Source organism: Petaurus breviceps, unplaced genomic scaffold (genome assembly GCF_028583685.1).
Source record: "Petaurus breviceps papuanus isolate PSGF00001 unplaced genomic scaffold, PetGlider_PUasm1.0 191, whole genome shotgun sequence".
In the NCBI taxonomy this organism is placed as follows: Eukaryota; Metazoa; Chordata; class Mammalia; order Diprotodontia; family Petauridae; genus Petaurus; species Petaurus breviceps.
This window is the reverse complement of record NW_027185811.1, coordinates 579,707-597,156: the sequence shown is the minus strand read 5'-3', so window position 1 is coordinate 597,156 and position 17,450 is coordinate 579,707. Positions and strand designations below refer to the sequence as shown.

General features: G+C 41.6%; 1 protein-coding gene and 1 pseudogene across 1 annotated transcript in view; one reads left to right on the top strand and one right to left on the bottom strand.

Moving 5' to 3' along the window:
• The window catches only part of SCN8A (sodium voltage-gated channel alpha subunit 8), a 222,046-nt gene that overhangs the window by 58,183 nt on the left and 146,413 nt on the right, over positions 1–17,450 (top strand). The window lies entirely within an intron of this gene.
• LOC138164591 (large ribosomal subunit protein uL6-like) lies at positions 13,237–13,824 on the bottom strand (annotated as a pseudogene).

The following is a 17,450-nucleotide window of genomic DNA, read 5'->3' as shown; positions in this document are numbered from 1 at the left end:
TCCTTCCTTCCTTCCTTCCTTCCTTCCTTCCTTCCTTCCTTCCTTCCATCCTTCATTCCTTCCTTTCCTCCCTCCTTTCTTTCTTCCTCTGTCCCTCCCTTCCTTCATTTTTTCTTTATTTTTTCTTCTTTTCAGCAAGGGAGTGACAGGATCATAAAAGCTTAAAACCCCAAATCTCATTTTAGCCTTTGAGCAAACCTGACAGTTTAAGGTTGGAGGGAGGATAACACTTTGCCCTTAGACTACTTGATAGAATGTGAGTTCCTTAAGAATGAGAGCTAGGTACAGACCTGGAAGGGGCTTCCCCAGTCCCTCTGGTGTCTCTCTTAATTAGTGGTAGAAAGATATAATGAATTGTGTGTTGGGGCCATCTGTTTTCTTTATCCAGCTTATAGGTGGAGCCATCTTCATTTTGCCTCAGATAGGCTCTTGAAATTACATGTCAAAGAGACAGTGTGGGAAATAAGAAATTCACTCATAAGCAGTGAATGAATGTGTCCAGATTCACTCTTCAGGTCAGTATAGAAATCCTAGCTTTTTTTGTTATCTTTCTGAGCCCTGGATTTCTTCAGATTTTTCCAGATAACATGATCTGCATGTTACTTCACAGGTTCTCCAGGTACCCCTTTTCTGTAGGTGGTGGAGATTTGCATTCTATATTTATAGAGAGCATAACCTTGCTCTGTGGATCCACCATTAAGATGGAGTATATCTATACAGAATTCTGAAGAGATTCTCTGCCCATGTGGTGAAATGATAATCTTTTTTAGAGAGAGAACAAAATTTTGTGTTTGGAACCATGTCTGTGTGTGGTATTCATATGTACTTGGTGAAAATCCCAGGTGACATTTGAGATATTGCAATAGTCTTGGCAACCTATATATACCCACATTGGGCCCTGTTTTTCTGGTGACTGCACAGAAATGCGCATTGTTCACTCATTAACCAGCAAGGGAATGTAGTATGCAATCTGTCCACCAGGTGACACTCTCCTCTAGCCACTGACCAAGGGTGCCTTTCACAAGGTCACTCCAGTGCTGCACCTAGACCAGTATGGCAGCCCTTCCAAACTATTCAAATTCAGTCTGGTGGGAAGATGAAATTTTCTCATTATTATGGGAAGTCTGTGATTCTGTCTCTGACCAATGCCTGGGAAGTTTCCTTTGATATAATTGACTCTGTATCCTATGGGGCTGCTAGTTGGTACTGACCCTGGAGTCAGGAAAACCTAAGTTCAAATCTGCAGACACTTATTGGCTGTGTGACCCTTGATGAATCACTTAATCCTCTTTGCCTCAGTTTCCTCATCTGCAGATTTTATAAAATGAGCTGGAGAATGAAATGGCAAACCACTCTGCCAAGTAAACCCTAACCATGATCACGAAAAGTTAGACACAACTAATCAATCAAAAAAGAATGTATTCTACACAGACAAGCCACACTGGGCTGCACATACCTTATTGTGCAAAGAAAACAAAGAAGAAACCTGTTTGGAGCAGCCGTGTGGAATACTTCAGCCCTATTGCCTCCAGCTGATCTGCCTCATCACCCTCTCTGTGCCCAGGGAGGCTGCAGGTAGAGATGAGGATGCTGTAACCCCAGTATCTGAAGATCATGGTAGGACTCAAAAGAAGGATTGCTTTTGAATATGGGATATCGTTGGCTTCTAAGGAAAGAGGAGGCTGGGGTAAAGGGTGGTTCTACTTTCGATCTCCCCCTTAGGTGAAGTTTTCAAAAGCTGCTCATTCAGACATGCCCTGCCCTGGTCTGTGCCAGTGGTCCTGCACTGTGCCTTCATTGCTGCGGGGAGGCACAATCTTGACTACACCAACCATGGTGGACAGTTGTGTCGGAGCTAGCTTAGCATAGCATTCCATGGCCAGCACGTCCAGGGGTGCTTGCCTCCCCCATGGCTGTGCCTAGTGTTCCTACTCTCTTCCTGGCACCAAAGAAATGGCTGCCTGGAAGTCTCTTCAAGGGCAAAAGAAGACACTTGGTGATTTGGCGCTCTTTATGCTCTCCTTGTAGGTAGGGCTTGACTCGAGCGAGTGGGTTAGTTCGGTTCTGAGAATGGAATGAAACGAAGCACTCATAGAACATTTAAAAATTCACAAAAGGAGGTGTAAAAATATTCAACAAAGATAATCAGATAATTTGGGCCTAGCTTCCCTGCCTCTGAACCTAGCATACATAGTAGGTGCTTATTAAATTATTATTGACTTTCTTATTGATCTTTGTGTTGGCCTTGCCGGTATATCTCAGAAGCTGCTGGTTCCTTCCTTGTGCACTGGCTTTTTGTACTTGGGCCACAGAAAATTACATGAATGGTTCAAGTCTTGATTCCTGAACCACTCAAGAATAGGTTTTAGGAGAAACTAGCTTACCCTACATGTCAGATATTGCTCCTGCCCACGCTCCGCCCTTTTGTGGCCAGATTCTTCAGGGCTATTGGAGGATCTTCCCACACTTAGATGGCTTTAGGGCTGTCGTTGGACAGTTCTAATCTTGGGGATGGAAGGTGTTTGACATATGCAGCACTGGAGGAGAAAATGAAAAACTAAAACAAAAAAATCCCGGAATATACACACATATAACAACAAAAAGCAAGCAATGTCCTGGTGTCCTAAAGGAGTAATTGAGTACAAGAGAATGGAGACCTAGAAGGTGACACTTTAATGACCCCTCTGGAAACACTGAGTCTAGGATCTTAGTGATCTGGCCTATGCAGTGAGTGCAGGGAGCATAGTACCTGCCACATAGATGCTTAATCAATGCTCATAGATTGGTCAGGGAGTATCAGAGCCATCGAGCAGATGAGGATACTTCTGGCTGTATTCTCAGCATGGATAAGGGTCCATGTGCAGGCAGCAGGATCACAAATCAATGACTTGGTGGCACAGTGGGTAGAATACTGGCCTTGGAGTAAAGAGGACATGAGTTTGAATCCTGACTGACATACTTACTGGCAGCGTGACCCTGGGCAAGTCACTTTAACTTCTGTCTGCATCAATTTCCTCATCTGCAAAAAAAGGGAGTTGAACTTGGTGGCTTCTAAAGTTACTTCTAGGTCTAAAACTATGACCTGTGATCCTATAATCTCCCAGTGCCACCCTCTGCCCAGCAGCTAGAACCTCACAACTCATGGCCTAGGGGTAGGGAATCTGCAGCCTCAAGGCCACGTGTGGTCGTCTAGGTCCTTGTGTGCAGCCTTTTGACTGAGTCCAAGTTTACAGAACAAATCCTTTTATTAAGGGGATTTGTCCTATGAAATTTGGATTTAGCCAAAGGACTGCACTTGAGTACCTAGGGCTTCATGTGGCCTTGAAACCGCAAGTTCCCCACCACTGTGGCCCCTTAGAGTCCTTGGGGATTGCCCTCTTTCCTCTGTGGGGACAAGATAGATAGTTTTACCTCTTTTGTATCCACAAAGTCAGGCATTCTGAATAGTGCCACTCGTTGATCCTCTAAGCCCTCCCTTGAAAGTTGTCTTTTGACCACTGGGTACTGTATAGTGACCAAAGGAATCTGTGTGCCTCCAGTTCTGCCAGTGCCTGCTGCCACTTGAGCCCATTTTGCTCATGTTGCCCACTCTTTGGAGGCACCTGGGACCTACCAGGAGGTTGTGCTACCACTGCTGGTGACTGAACCCCATAGAGTTGCCACTGCTCCACCTCTTATGGGGGTCTGAACACTCTCTCAGGGGCTGCCACTGCACTCTTTGGGACAAAGCCAGAGTACTGACAGGGGTCTCTGCTGGGCTGGAGTACTGTACCCATACCTTTCCTTCGCCCACATGGAGGCATTGCTGCTACCTCCTGATTGTGGGTTCCCCCCTACCCCACCCCTCCACTGCAGTGCTTCCTCATTTGCTCCTCACAGCAAGGCCCAGAGAGAGCTGTAGTTCACAGGAGTGAAAGTGGAAGTCTCTAGGGAAGGCTCAGTCCTGCCTCAGCTGGTGGGCCTGAAAATCCCTTTTACTACTAAAAAAAATTTATGCAAATTCAGCAAGCAATAGTTTACATTTTTTCATGTTGAGTACATGGTTCATACAGACCCAGAGCACATTCATATCTATTTCTATGTGTTCAATGCCCACTGTCAGTTCACTCTTTAATCCTCGTAGGGCAAGGGGGGTACCTCAGGATTTGTGGCCAGTACTGCCCAAAGCACTAACACAATACTGAGGCCCCTTGGCTCTCACTTGCCGCTGCCTCACTCTTCCCAGACTTCCATGAGGCCATCCTGATTCAGTCGTATCGATGATGCTGAATATCATAGGCCGAGTCTGACTCAAGTCCATCTAGTCCTTCAGGTTTGAGATCAGAACAAAATGTGACTCTCTAAACATATAACAGTTAACAAATGGAAGTTTACTTAGCTATAACAGGAAACAGTCAACAAAGATACAGCATTGATTTGTTGGGACACAGCATAACTTCCTCTGTATCTGTGATGGCCTTGCTGGTCTGCTGGTTAGAAGCCTGCAGGACGAGCTTCTTCTGACTCCTTAGCTATTGGCCCTAGGTAGCTAGGTCACCAGAAAACTCTATCAGTCTGAGCATTCTTCTTTTGAATCAGTTAAGTTTCTAGTTTGATTTCAGAACTGATAAAGAAAGACCAGCCTAGTGTCCTTGGCCCATATACGTTTTCCTGCCTCCCACTGTGGCTTCCTGATCTATTTGGCCTGTTGGACTTTTGGAATGGGGGAAGGAGCAATACATGCTGTTCAATCAGAACTTCAAGTTAAATAGAAAAGACTCAGTGTTTCAGTTGCCTGGAAGTCATTGTCCAAGCATTACCTGGCTTAGTACTTTAAGTACTTAGTACTTAAGTGCTTTAGTGTTTTAGTAAGTACTTAGTTCTTGTTGCCATTTCAAAGTACAATTATTTCTTGGTACTTGAGGTTTTGATGCCTGCACTTCAAGCATGCTTGGAATAAAGAGTGCTGACTACAATCCATTTTTGTATGTTTTCTTTCCTGCCATGCTTAATCTGTGTTTAGAGAAAAAAAAAAGAGAAGGAAATACACATTTATATACCACACCCACTGTGTGCCAGACACTGTGCTAAGAGCTTTTTACAAATATTATTTTATGCTTGCAGCAGTCATGGGAGGTAGGTACTATTCTTAATCTCCATTTTATAGTTGAGGAAACTGAGACATAGAGGTGAAGTAACTTGCTCAGAATCACACAGGTAATAAGTGTGTGAGGCTGAATTTGAACTCAGATCTTACTGACTCCAGACCCATACTGTATCCTTTGTGCCATTAGCTGCCTCTTTTATTGGAGGAACTAGTGAAAATACTGATTCTTGGTTCTAATTTCTCATTCAGATTTCAAGGAGCTTCCTAGGATCTAATTTTGGGATATCTTGTCATTACCTTAAGTTAATATTCAGCAGATAAAACAAATGCAACTAAAAGTATTTCAGATTTTATGCACGCCTCTATGTATATACATATAGAAAGCCATTAATGATAAGAACATAAAATACCTTTTATATATTACTACCGTGTTTCCCTGATAATAAGACCTATCCTGAAAATAAGCCCTCCCCTTACTGTGTAAGATTCCTCTAAAATAAGCCCTCCCCCGAAAATAAGCCCTATTGAGATTGCTGCTGTAGTGAAGGTGATCCCCTGCTCTACACGCTACATTATGGTACCCTCTGTATGCACCGTCCCCCCCCCGGGTGAAACACACGCCGCTCCGAGCTGCATCCAATCAGAGCTGCAGCAGTGAGCGCGTCATCCTGTTCTTTATTGAATTCATTATTGAATAAAGGTACATTTTTTTGTTCACATTTACCTGTTTATTAAAATTGCTGTCAATGTTCATTAAAATAAGCCCTCCCCTGAAAATAAGCCCTCTGGTGTTTTTCTGTCCAAAAAAATTAATAAGACAGTGTCTTATTATCGGGGAAACACGGTAGGTATAATGGTGTGGTAAAATAGTAGAAGAAAGACCTTGATTCTTACTGGTTATATAACCCTCATCAAGTTTATTTTTATGTGTCTCCAGCAATGCCCTAGGCCATATCTGTTAAGTCATAAATTGGTCTAAGTCTGCTTAAATCTGGTTGGTGGAGGGAGTTTCCACACTGGGAGCTCCACACAGAGTAACATTACAGCTCCTTTCTTATCTAAAGTTGGGTATTTCACTGATGATTACTAGATGGTTTAGATTAAACTCAGCTAAAACTCATTTGTAAAATATACAGCGCGCCATACAGGGGCAGCTAGGCTAGGCCTAGAGTCAGGAAGATTCATTTCCTTAGTTCAAATTTGACCTTATGCACATATTAGATTGTGACCCTGGGCAAGTCACTTAATTCCATTTGCCTTAGTTTCCTCATCTGTAAAATGAGCTGGAGAAGGAAATGGCAAACCAGTCCAGCATCTCTGCCATGAAAACTCCAAATAGGGTCAGGAAGAGTCTGGCATGACTGAAATGACTAAAGAGCGACAGAGCATTGTGCTAGGGGAGATAGGAATTTGGAGAAGAAATGGCTCCTACTTTCATGCAACTTTGTCTGCTTGGGGAATGACGTTTCAGAAATAACTGCATTGCAGAGTAACACACAGATGCACAAGGGGTGCAAGTTAGGTTCTCTGTGGGCTCCCAGAACTCCGGAATCTTCCATCGCTGAATGGAGTGGCATCTGCGTTGTCATTTCAGGATAGGCAGGTGTCAGCATGAAGCAGCTGGGGGGTGGCTCAGTGACTCACCTGGCCCGCAGGCAGGAAGACTTGTGTTCAAATCTAGCCTCAGAGACTTACAAGTCACTTAACCTCCCTTTGCCTTAATCCCCTTGGAGAAAGAAATGGAAAATCACTCTAGTATCTTTGCCAAGAAAACCCCATGGACAGTGTTGGTGCAGTGTGGTCCACGGGGTCACAAAGACTTGGACACAACTGAACAACAGCAACTGATGTCAACATGTAGCAAAGAATTGAAACGACATTTGGGAACAGCAGAAGCAAAGGTTTGGAGGCAAGAAAAGATGGATGTGAAAGAGAAGGATTAATAGTCCATTTTATTTAAAACATAGATGGGTAGATAAGACTAGATAGACTGGAGCCAGAATGTGTAAGGCCTTGAATGCTAGACTAAGGAGTGTGAGCTCTATCCCGAGCCCGAGTCCTACAAATACTTGGAGACAGCTGTCATGTCCTCCCAAGTCATCTTTATACTAAGCATCCCTTGCATCTTCAACTGATCCTTGTACAATACAATCTCCTGTTCCCTTCCCATCCTTGACACAGTCTAGCCTGTCAGTGCCCTTCCTGATATGGGGTACTCAGAACTGACTACAGTAATCCAGATATGTGGTCTGACAAGGACAGATTATTATACCAGGACTAAAGGCCTCTCTTGTTCAGACACTATACATCTGTTACTACTGCCTAAAATTACGTGAGTTTTTTGACTGCCATGATAACATTGTTAACTCATTGAATTTGTAGTCCACTAGAATTCTGAAGTATTTTTTTAAGTCCTTCATATTTTTTATTTAAATTTTTTTCTTAAGTATTTAATTTTTTCAATTACATGTAAAGGTAATTTTCAACATTCATTTTTATAAAATTTTGAGTTCAAAATTTTTCTCCCTTCCCACCTCCCTCCGCAAGATAGCAAAACAATCTGATATAGGTTATATATGTACAGTCATGTCAAACATATTTTCACATTAGTCATGTTGTGAAAGAAGAATCAGAATAAAAGAGGAAAACCATGAGAAAGAAAAAAAACAAAAAAAAAGTAAAAATGGTATGCTTTGATCTGCATTCAGACTCCATGGTTCTTTCTCTGGAAATGGATAGCATTTTCCATCACTAGACTTTTGCAGTTGTCTTGGATCGTTGTATTGCTGAGAAGAGTTAAGTCTACTATAGATAATCATTGCACAGTGGTGCTGTTGCTGTTGCTGTGTACAATGTTCTCCTGGTTCTGCTCACTTCACTCAGCATCACTTTATGTTAAGTTTTTCTGAAATCTGCTTGCTCATCATTTCTTAGCATAATAGATTCCATTACATTCATGTACCACAACTTGTTCAGCCATTCCCCAATTGATGGGAACCCCCTTAACTTCCAGTTCTTTGCCACCACAAAGAGTTACTACAAATATTTTTGTACATATGTGTCCTTTTTTCCTTTTTTATTATCTTTAAGTATTTTTTTTTAAACGTAAACTTCTTTAATCATGCCTTGTTCATTCTGGCCCTCTATAGTGATTTTTGGAATTTAACTTTAGAATTTTACACTTAGGTCTTTCTTCCTTCGAAGATCTGTGAGTATTATCATCCACCAACTCAGATTTTCAGTCTTTCTGTGACTCAGTAAAGGTCTGTAAAATACAGAAGTAGTGCTCATCACCAAGCTTGGAATCTTAAATTTTATCTTATCAGATCTGGCCTAACCTGGAAAGATCTTTTGGATTCTGATTCTGTCATCCAACACCTGTTAATCAGATATCTCCTCAAGTTTGTATAATCTGAAAATCTGATAAGCATGTTTTTACCCAAGTGATGGATAAAAATATTGAAACAGGCCAGTTATGAAGACCTGTGGCACTTCACTAAAGACTTCCATTAAAGTTGATACCCATCCATTAAAATGACTATGATTTCAGTCATCCATGCAGTTCCAGATCCATATAACTGAACTATCATTGAGACCACATCTCTCTCACTTTGTCCTTAAGTCTATCAAAGACTTAGTCAAATACCTTGATGAAAGTCAAGTGTCCTGTGTCTGTGGTATCATCCTTAACTAGTAGTCTGTTAACTGAACTAACTAGTCTGTTAATCTTGGATTACTGAACAACAGTAATCATGGACAGCAATAATATATCAATAGCTAGTATTTATATAGCATCTACTATGTTAGTAGTCTAAAAAAGAAAATGAGGTTGATCGTATATGACTTTCTTGATGATCTGTCTGATTTTTCATGATTATTGCTTCTTTTTGTATGAGTTTATACTATTTCAGACATCTTTGTTTTCATCAGTGTGGCTATTCTGCTGATGTAGATCACAACTGCTCTGTAATTTAGTACATGATCTTTGCAAACTTCTATGAATGAGAAAAATTCATCCCCAAATAGGCATACTGGTGATGAGCTGTTCTATGCTCAGGAAGGCTGGTCCTATATCAGTAGACAGAGTCTCATACTGGGTCCATAGTCCCAAACTACTGCCTTAGTAATGCCTTCTGAAATGTTGATAGAAATCATTCCATCTCCTCAGGCTTCAGGTGAAGAGTCTTAGCTTCTTTATTTTTCAGGACATCACTCACAGTAGCTCCGCAATTATTTATATTCATTTGTTCTTTTAGAACCCCATATGGATCTGATGACTTATACTCATTGAGGGTGTCTAGGTCCTCTTACTCCTCATTTATCTTGAGTTTCATTTGTCTTTGGCAGAGAAAAGAAGTAAAATGGGAGTTTTATGCCTCTGCTTTCTCTCTGCCATTTTGAGGGTGATGTCATTCTTTTTTTCTTTAATCTTCCTCTCAACCCAACATAGCTGTAAAAGGCCTTTGTCTTTCCTTTGGAACACATTAATAGCTCCAACTTGCTCTAAAATTTAGCACTCCTGACACAATTTCACAGGCTCATGCCATCCTTTTGTATTACTCCTCTACCACCTGAGAGATCAGACTTCTTAAAAATCTCCATTGGTTAATGAGTTCCCTGTGTATCCACATCAGTCTCTTTAGATGACTTCCTCTTTTCTTCTTGTTTAGAACAGTTTGTTTTTTTATACAATATTTTTAAATTCTCCCTTATAATAACCTACTTTTATCACATTGGATTTTAATTACATCTTTAACAACCAGTCCCATTTTCTTTTTTTTTTCATTTTTCAAATACTTTATTAACTTCTGATATACATCATTCATTTCCTCAAGATTTTGAGTTACAAATTTTCTCCCCGTTTTTCCCCTACCCACTGCCCCAAAATAGCAGTCCCACAGGATATCCCCTCCTCCAATCTGCTCTCTCCCATATTTTCTCCCATACCCCTTTCGACTTTTCCAGTAGGGCATTGTATATTTCTATGCCCCAGTGCCTGTATATCTTATTTCCCAATTACATGTAAAATAGTATTAATAATAATGTATATATATATTTAAACATTTAATTTTAAAACTTTGAATTCCAGATTCATTCCCTTCCTCCCTTGTCACCCACCCTTACTGGGAAGATAAACAGTTCAGTATAGGTTGTACATGTGTAGCTAATGTAAAACAATAACATAGTAGATATATTGTAAAAGACTGACTATATTTCCCTCTTTCCTATCCCACCTCCCACTTGTTCTATTCTCTACTTTGATCCTGTCCCTTTTCTTTCTTTCTTTTTTTTTTTAATAAGCAGTCGGGGTTAAATAACTTGCTCAAGGTTACACGGTCAGTTATTTTAGTGTGGGTGTCGAGTATCTGAGGCCGGAACCGATCCCAGGTCTCCTGACACTGGGGCCGGCACTCTTACTCATTGCACCACCTGGCTGCCCCTAAGAGTGAAGCTTTTTTTGTGTGTCTTTGGGAGGGCAATTGGGGTTAAGTAACTTGCCCAAGGTTACAAGACTAGGTTTTGTGTTTGTGTGTTAAGTATCTGAGGCCGGATCTGAATCCAGGTCCTCCTGATTCCTGGCTGGCGCTTTACTCACTATGCCACCTAGCTGCCCCTGATCCTGTCCCTTTTCAAAAGTGGGTACTTCGAACTTCCCTCCCCCTCCCCAGCCAGCCCTCCCTTCCATCATCCCCCCTCTCATCCCCTTCCCTCTTACTCTCCTGTAGGGTGAGATACCCTATTTAGTGTGTATTTCATTCCCTCCCCAAGCCAAATTCAATGAGAATAAGGTTGACCCATTCCCTTATGCCTTCCTATTCTTCCCCTCTGTTGAAACCATTTTCCCTTGCCTCTTCTGTATGAGATAGTTTACCCCATTCTGTCTCTCCCCATCTCCTCTCATTATATTCCTCTCTCACCTCTTAATTTCACCTTTTAAGTATCAGCCCTTCCTATTAAATTGGTACTGTGCCCTCTATCTATGTATACTTGTAAACATATATACACACATTCACATATGTATTCATATGCCCATATACCCTCATATATATATAATACATATATACATATATATATACATACATATATTTCTATTCCCTTCAACTATTTTCATACTGAGAAAAGTTTCATCAGTTACAATTATTGTTTTTCCATGTAGGAATGTTAATAGTTCAACTTTGATAAGTTCCTTATGATTTTTTTTCACTGTTTACCTTCTCATGCTTCTCTTGCTTCTTGTATCTGAATGTCAGATTTTCTATTCAACTCTGGTTTTTTCAGCAAGAATGCTTGAAAGTCCTGTGTTACACTGAATGACCATATTTTCCCCTGAAACATGATACTCAGTTTTGCTGGGTCGGTGATTCTTGGTTTTAATCCCAGCTCCTTTGACCTCTGTAATATCATATTCCAAGCCCTTCGATCCCTCAGTGTAGAAGCTGCCAGATCCTGGGTTATCCTGACTGTGTTTCCACAATATTAAAATTGTTTCTTCCTGGCTGCTTGTAATATTTTCTCGTTGATCTGGGAATTCCGGAACCTGGCTATAATATTCCTAGTGTTTTCTTTTTGGAATCTTTTTCAGGAGGTGATCAGTGGATTCTTTCAACCTCTATTTTGCCCTCTGCTTCTAAAACATTGGGGCAGTTTTCTTTGAGAACTTCCTGGAGGATGATTTCTAGGTTCTTGCTTTGATCATGGCTTTCAGGTAGTCCAATAATTTTTAAATTATCTCTCCTGGATCTATTTTCCAGGTCAGTGGTTTTTCCCATGAGATATTTCACATTGCCTTCTATTCTTTCATTTGTTTGGATCTGTTTAACAGCATCTTGATTTCTCATAAAGTCATTAACTTCCATTTGCCCAAATCTAATTCTGAAGGAATGATTCTCCTCATTGAGCTTTTGAGATTCTTTTTCCATCTGGTAAATTTGGCTTTTTAAGGCATTCTTCTCATTGCCTTTTTGAGCCTCTTTTGCCATTTGAGTTAGTCTATTTTTTAAGGTGTGATTTTCCTCAGTCAGGCTGTTGACTCTCATTTCATAATTTTCTTGCATTGTTCTCATTTCTCTTCCCAATTTTTCCTCCACTTATCTTATCTGCTTCTTAAGGTCCTCTATGGCCTGTAACCAGCTTGTATTTTCCTTTGAAGCTTTTGGTGCAGGAGTTCTGACTTCACTGTCTTCTTCCTGTTCCATATTTTGCTCCTTTTTGTCCCCAAAATAGGAGTCTAATGTTGGAATCTTCTGTCTGTTTTGTTTCCTTTGCCTGGTTATGTCACCCCTCAGTCACTTGATCCCTGGGCTTTTTGCCACAGTAGGATTCCACCACCAGACAGGGGAGCTTTCGTCCCAAATGCTGGGGTTTTCTCAGCTGCCGGAGGTATTAAATGGGTGCCCTCTCTGAGGCCTCCACATGCTCTGGCAAGCTGGACATACACCCCAGGACCTCCACCCTAGACTGCAATCCAGATCCAAGAGGGTTAAACAAGAGCGATTACCTCTCAGACTGGTGCTTGGTTCCCCTACACTCTGCAGGCCAGGAGCTGAAGCTGCCACGTGGTGTTGGCTGGCTCTGGGAGGCATCTCAGCAGCTTCTTGCCCCGGGGGCAAAAGCCACACTCTCCCACTTACTGGGTCCCAAAGTCCAGACTGCACTGACCTCTCAACTTGTCCTTCACAGCTGTGTGTTGATAAATCTGGAAAGGGCCACAGCTGCTGCTGATCTGGAGTCCCTCTGGCCGGCGGCGGCTGGCCAGACGCATCCTGGGGCTAAAACCTCCCGCTCTTGCTGGCCTGGGCTCGGCTCCCAGAGTGCTGCGCTGGCCGATTCCTGCCAGCCTGCCGGGCTGTCCTCAGTGGGAGGTTAGCTTCTCTGTGTCATTTTGTGGGTTCTGCAGCTCCAAAGTTTGTTCAGAGTCCCCTTTTTACATTGATTGGGGAAGCTGGAGCCGCTGGGAGGGCCTGCTTCTACTCCTCCAGCTTGACTCCGCCTCCAAGATACAATAGTTTGTTTTTCTGTTGATGAGATTTCATTTTTAAGAGATTCCCATCTCACTTGAATTCACTTTTTTTTGTTTTGACAAAAAGTATTTTTATTTGACATCTGAATAAGTGTTGACTCCTCAGGACATGGCCTTTGGCATCTTTTCCAACTTATTCATCAGCTTGTTGCACTGTGCCTTTCTCAGAAACATAAATGCCATCCAAAAATTTTCTGATATCCTTGTTTTTGACTGTGATGGCCTGTTGGATCAGGGCAGCTGAGTTTGAAACAAGTTCAATATCATTTCCTTCAAGAATTAACTCATCTTTTTGGGCTTGAGAAACAGCACAAACAACACCTGGTGTCATGCGCGCTCTTCAGATTTATTTTTCATCCAAGAAATTTCTGATTTCAACAAGTGAGCCATTCTCTTGAATAACAACATTGATGGGGAAGTGCGCATACACAGACCTCATCTTGTAACTAAAACCCAGGGTAACGCCTTTGATCATGTTTTATACATGACTACAGATTGTACGCATGGTTGCAAGTTCTTTTTGATTTCCCCACCACACCTGAAGCCTTTTTTTCTTCTTTCCTAGGAGACTGAGCTCAACATTGATATGGTTGAAATTCCTACAGAGGATTCCTCTGGGCCCTTTCACAATAACTGTCCAACACTTAAGAGAGATGTCATCATTCTCTGGGATGTCAATGGTCTGGTTGCTTAGAGTGGTCTTCATTCTGGTAGTGAATGGGCCCTGAATTCATTTTCTTTGGAGAATTTTTGTCAGTGGGAGTCCTGTCTTAACTCTTTGAAATATATTTTTCCAAAAACTGGGGTACATGTTTGCTTTCCCTTTTTGTTAACGAATTATAAGATGGAATGGTCACTTCTCTCTAAGGCTCTTGTCATTTATAACTAGGCAACCAGTTTTTCCTTGCTGGTATAGGTCTAGACTAGCAGTTCCCTTTGTCACTTCTTCAATATATTTTTTTTCTACTTTGAGTCCTGTGATGACAAAGAGCGAACATTAGTTGTGTTTCAAGCTCTAGGGAAAAAAGGAGATGGAGCCTGATGTCATTGGCTCTTCTGGTAGATGAGATTCTGAGTCTTCCATTCTTGGCTGAGTCCTTGAGGTGAGAGGCATGCTGTTTCACCCTGCTGGGTGCTGGGTTGGGTCCAGGACAGTAATAGCTTTGTCCTGTCTCAGCTTGATGGTTCTTCCTGTGAGTCAGGGCAGACTAGCAGTAGATTCAAGGGCATTAGTTTGGTGGGAAAGAGGAAACCACTTGTGATCCACAGAGACAGAGCCTTGGCCAATCTGCTGATGACTTACTCAGTCATTCTTCTGTGCCTTACAACCTTCTGCTAGGCAGCCTTCTGAAGTACCATTGGGTTTCAGTGGGAGCAATGTTCCAAAGAAGGTGGGAGGAGATTGGCTTTATGTTCTCACATAAACAGAGAAGTAAATCTTGGCTTTTTGAACAGCAGTCATCATAGACAGCCATAGTATATTAATAGCTAGTATTTATATAACAACTACAAAAAAGCACTTTATAGATATCTCATTTGATCCTCACAACAACCCTGGGAGGTAGATACTATTATTATCCTCATTTTATAGTTGAGGAAACTGAGGCAAACAGGGTTAAGTGATTTGCCCAAGGTCACTTAACTAGTACGTGTCTGAAGCTAGATTTGAACTCAGGTCCTCCTGACTCCAGGTCAGTGCTCCATTCACTGCACCACCTAGCTGTCATATACAGTAGAATGATTGTATGATTCCATCTTCCAGACCTTCCCCAAGCAATATTCTGTGACTTTGAAACAACAGTGGAGAACATAGATTGTGGAGATGACTTTGAAACAACAATGGAGATGAGATTGGGAGCTGGTATTGTTAAAGGGTAAGGAAGAAAGGGAGTTCTGAGAGGGATTCAAAGGAAGCTTAAGACAAGATTCATGGCCCCTAAGAGTTTGCAATCTATGTGCAGAGATAAGGGCTATGAAATAAACAACAGTCAAGGCAGTACATAATTAAGTGCCAAAATGAACATCACAGGAAATAAACTCCATAGGAATACAGAAAAAGGAGAGATTAGTGTGGGCTGGAGTTGTCATGGAGTCTGTGGAGGCTGTGGGACATAAGCCAAACCCTGGAGGATGACAAGATAGAGAGGAGGCAAGCAGGACATGAGCAAAGTCTGAAACGCTTATGCTACATTCAGAAGACTGATACGCTAGACCAGAGATTTCATTTGGTATAACACTGGGATAGAAGTTAGGATAGTTAGATCAGCTCAGAATTGGGCTTTATCTTAAAGACAGTAGGGATTCATTGGATGTTTTTGAGCAGGGCAGTGATAAGATTAAAAAAAAAATAATGTCTTAGGAGGACTAAGCTGGTAGGATATATAGGCAGGGAAGAGATTAGAAATGAGAACCATTCTGTATATAGGCATGTAATGTAGTAGATTTGGGTTTGTGCTGGACTCCTAAATATAGACATTAGTAAACTTGGGCTCTAGTTTCTGTCCCACTTTTTTTTTTTTTTCTTTTTGGAGGGAGAAAGGTTGGGCAATTGGGGTTAAGTGACTTGATCAAGGTCACACAGCTAGTTTTTTGTGTTAAGTGTCTGAGGCCAGATTTGAACTCAGGTCCTCCTGACTCCAGAGCCAGTGCTCTATTCACTGCTCCATCTAGCCACCCCCTTCAGTCCCACTTCTAATTATAGTTCCATCATCTTTGGAGAGTTATTTAATTTGTCTGGGCCTTGGATTCCTCATCTGTAAAATTAGGGAGTTGGATAAAACCTCCAAGCCCCCTTTTGACTCCAAAATTGTGACTCCTACAAAGGTAAACTATTGATTCAAAAATGTAGTGCTTGAGCTGTTTTTCCACTGGTAAAGTTAAGGTGACACACGTTTTCTCACCTGTCTTATGACCAACAGCTCACATTTCTGAGAAACCTGACTGGGTTAAGGACTGCATTGTGCACTAATTTTATTTTTAGTTCTATTTATAAGTATTTATGAAATACTTAATATGTGCAGGGCATACACACATATATAGCCCTACTCTGTCTTCTGAGAATCAGTCTTTTTAACTGGATGTCCCTTGTGCATCTCAAAACAGATCACATCTACAGCATACATGATCATCTTTCCCTTCACATCTACTCCTTTCCCTAACTTCCCTGGGGAGATATACAAAGTTGGGATAAGAGCTAGTCCCTACTCTCAACGAACTCATAGTAGGGGAGTATGTCAGACAAGCAAATTACTATAAGAAAAGTTGATGTAGAAATTAATGATAATATGAGAGAGGTGCATGCAAACGGGAGGATTAGGGAAGAATTCATGTAAGTCTTTTTTTTTTTTTTAAAGCAATCGGGGTTAAGTAACTTGCTCAAGGTTACACGGCCAGTTATTTTTGTGTGGGTGCCGAGTATCTGAGGCCGGAACTGATCCCAGGTCTCCCGATGCTGGGGCCGGCACTCTTACTCACTGTGCCACCTGGCCACCCCTGAATTCATGTAAGTCTTAATAAATCCCTTGGTCTTTCCTTGGTCCTCTTCCTTCTTGACCTCAGTGTAGCATTTGAGGGTGTTGACCACCCCACCTTCTGAATGCTTTTTCCTTCCTGGGTTTTGGTGACTGTGCTGTCTCCTGGTTCCCTCTGTGTGTAAAGCCAATCATGAGCAGCTCTCCTGAGAACTGCTTCTGTGAATAACTTTAAGTGTCTAATCGCTTAGTATTATGAACTCTATATTTATTCAGCAATAAACTAGACATTGTTCAATAAAGCAGAGCATAACATAACAAGTTATTGCTAAGGTGGTTACATAGTCTTAATCAAAACATATTATTCAGTATATCTTATAGTCATCTTTAAGGGGTAGCAGAAAGTACAAACACCATCCATCCCTAGGTCACAGTAAGTTACAAATCTCATTAGTTAAAACGGAGTATCAAAAGTAAAATCCTCTTTCATCCTGACTTGAGGCTGACTTCCAAATCCCACAGCTCCTTCTCCACGGGCTGACCACTCCCAGCCCTTGCCTGAATTCACATGTAGGCATCTCTCTACTCCTGTTCCTCTCAGCTCTCGGGGACTGCTCCACTCTAGTCCATTTGCAGTTCCTGTTTCTATGAAAACAAAGCTTGACAGGGTTACAACAGTATTTATACACATTACCAGCACTATCATCTCAATTCACTTCCTGTCTGAGAAACTAATACAAATCAACACAGAGGGCTCCTGTCTGAGAAATTAACACAGAACAACAGACAGGGCTTCTGTCTGAGAAATCGACACAGAACAACAGACAGGGCTTCTGTCTGAGAAATTAACACAGAACAACAGACAGGGCTTCTG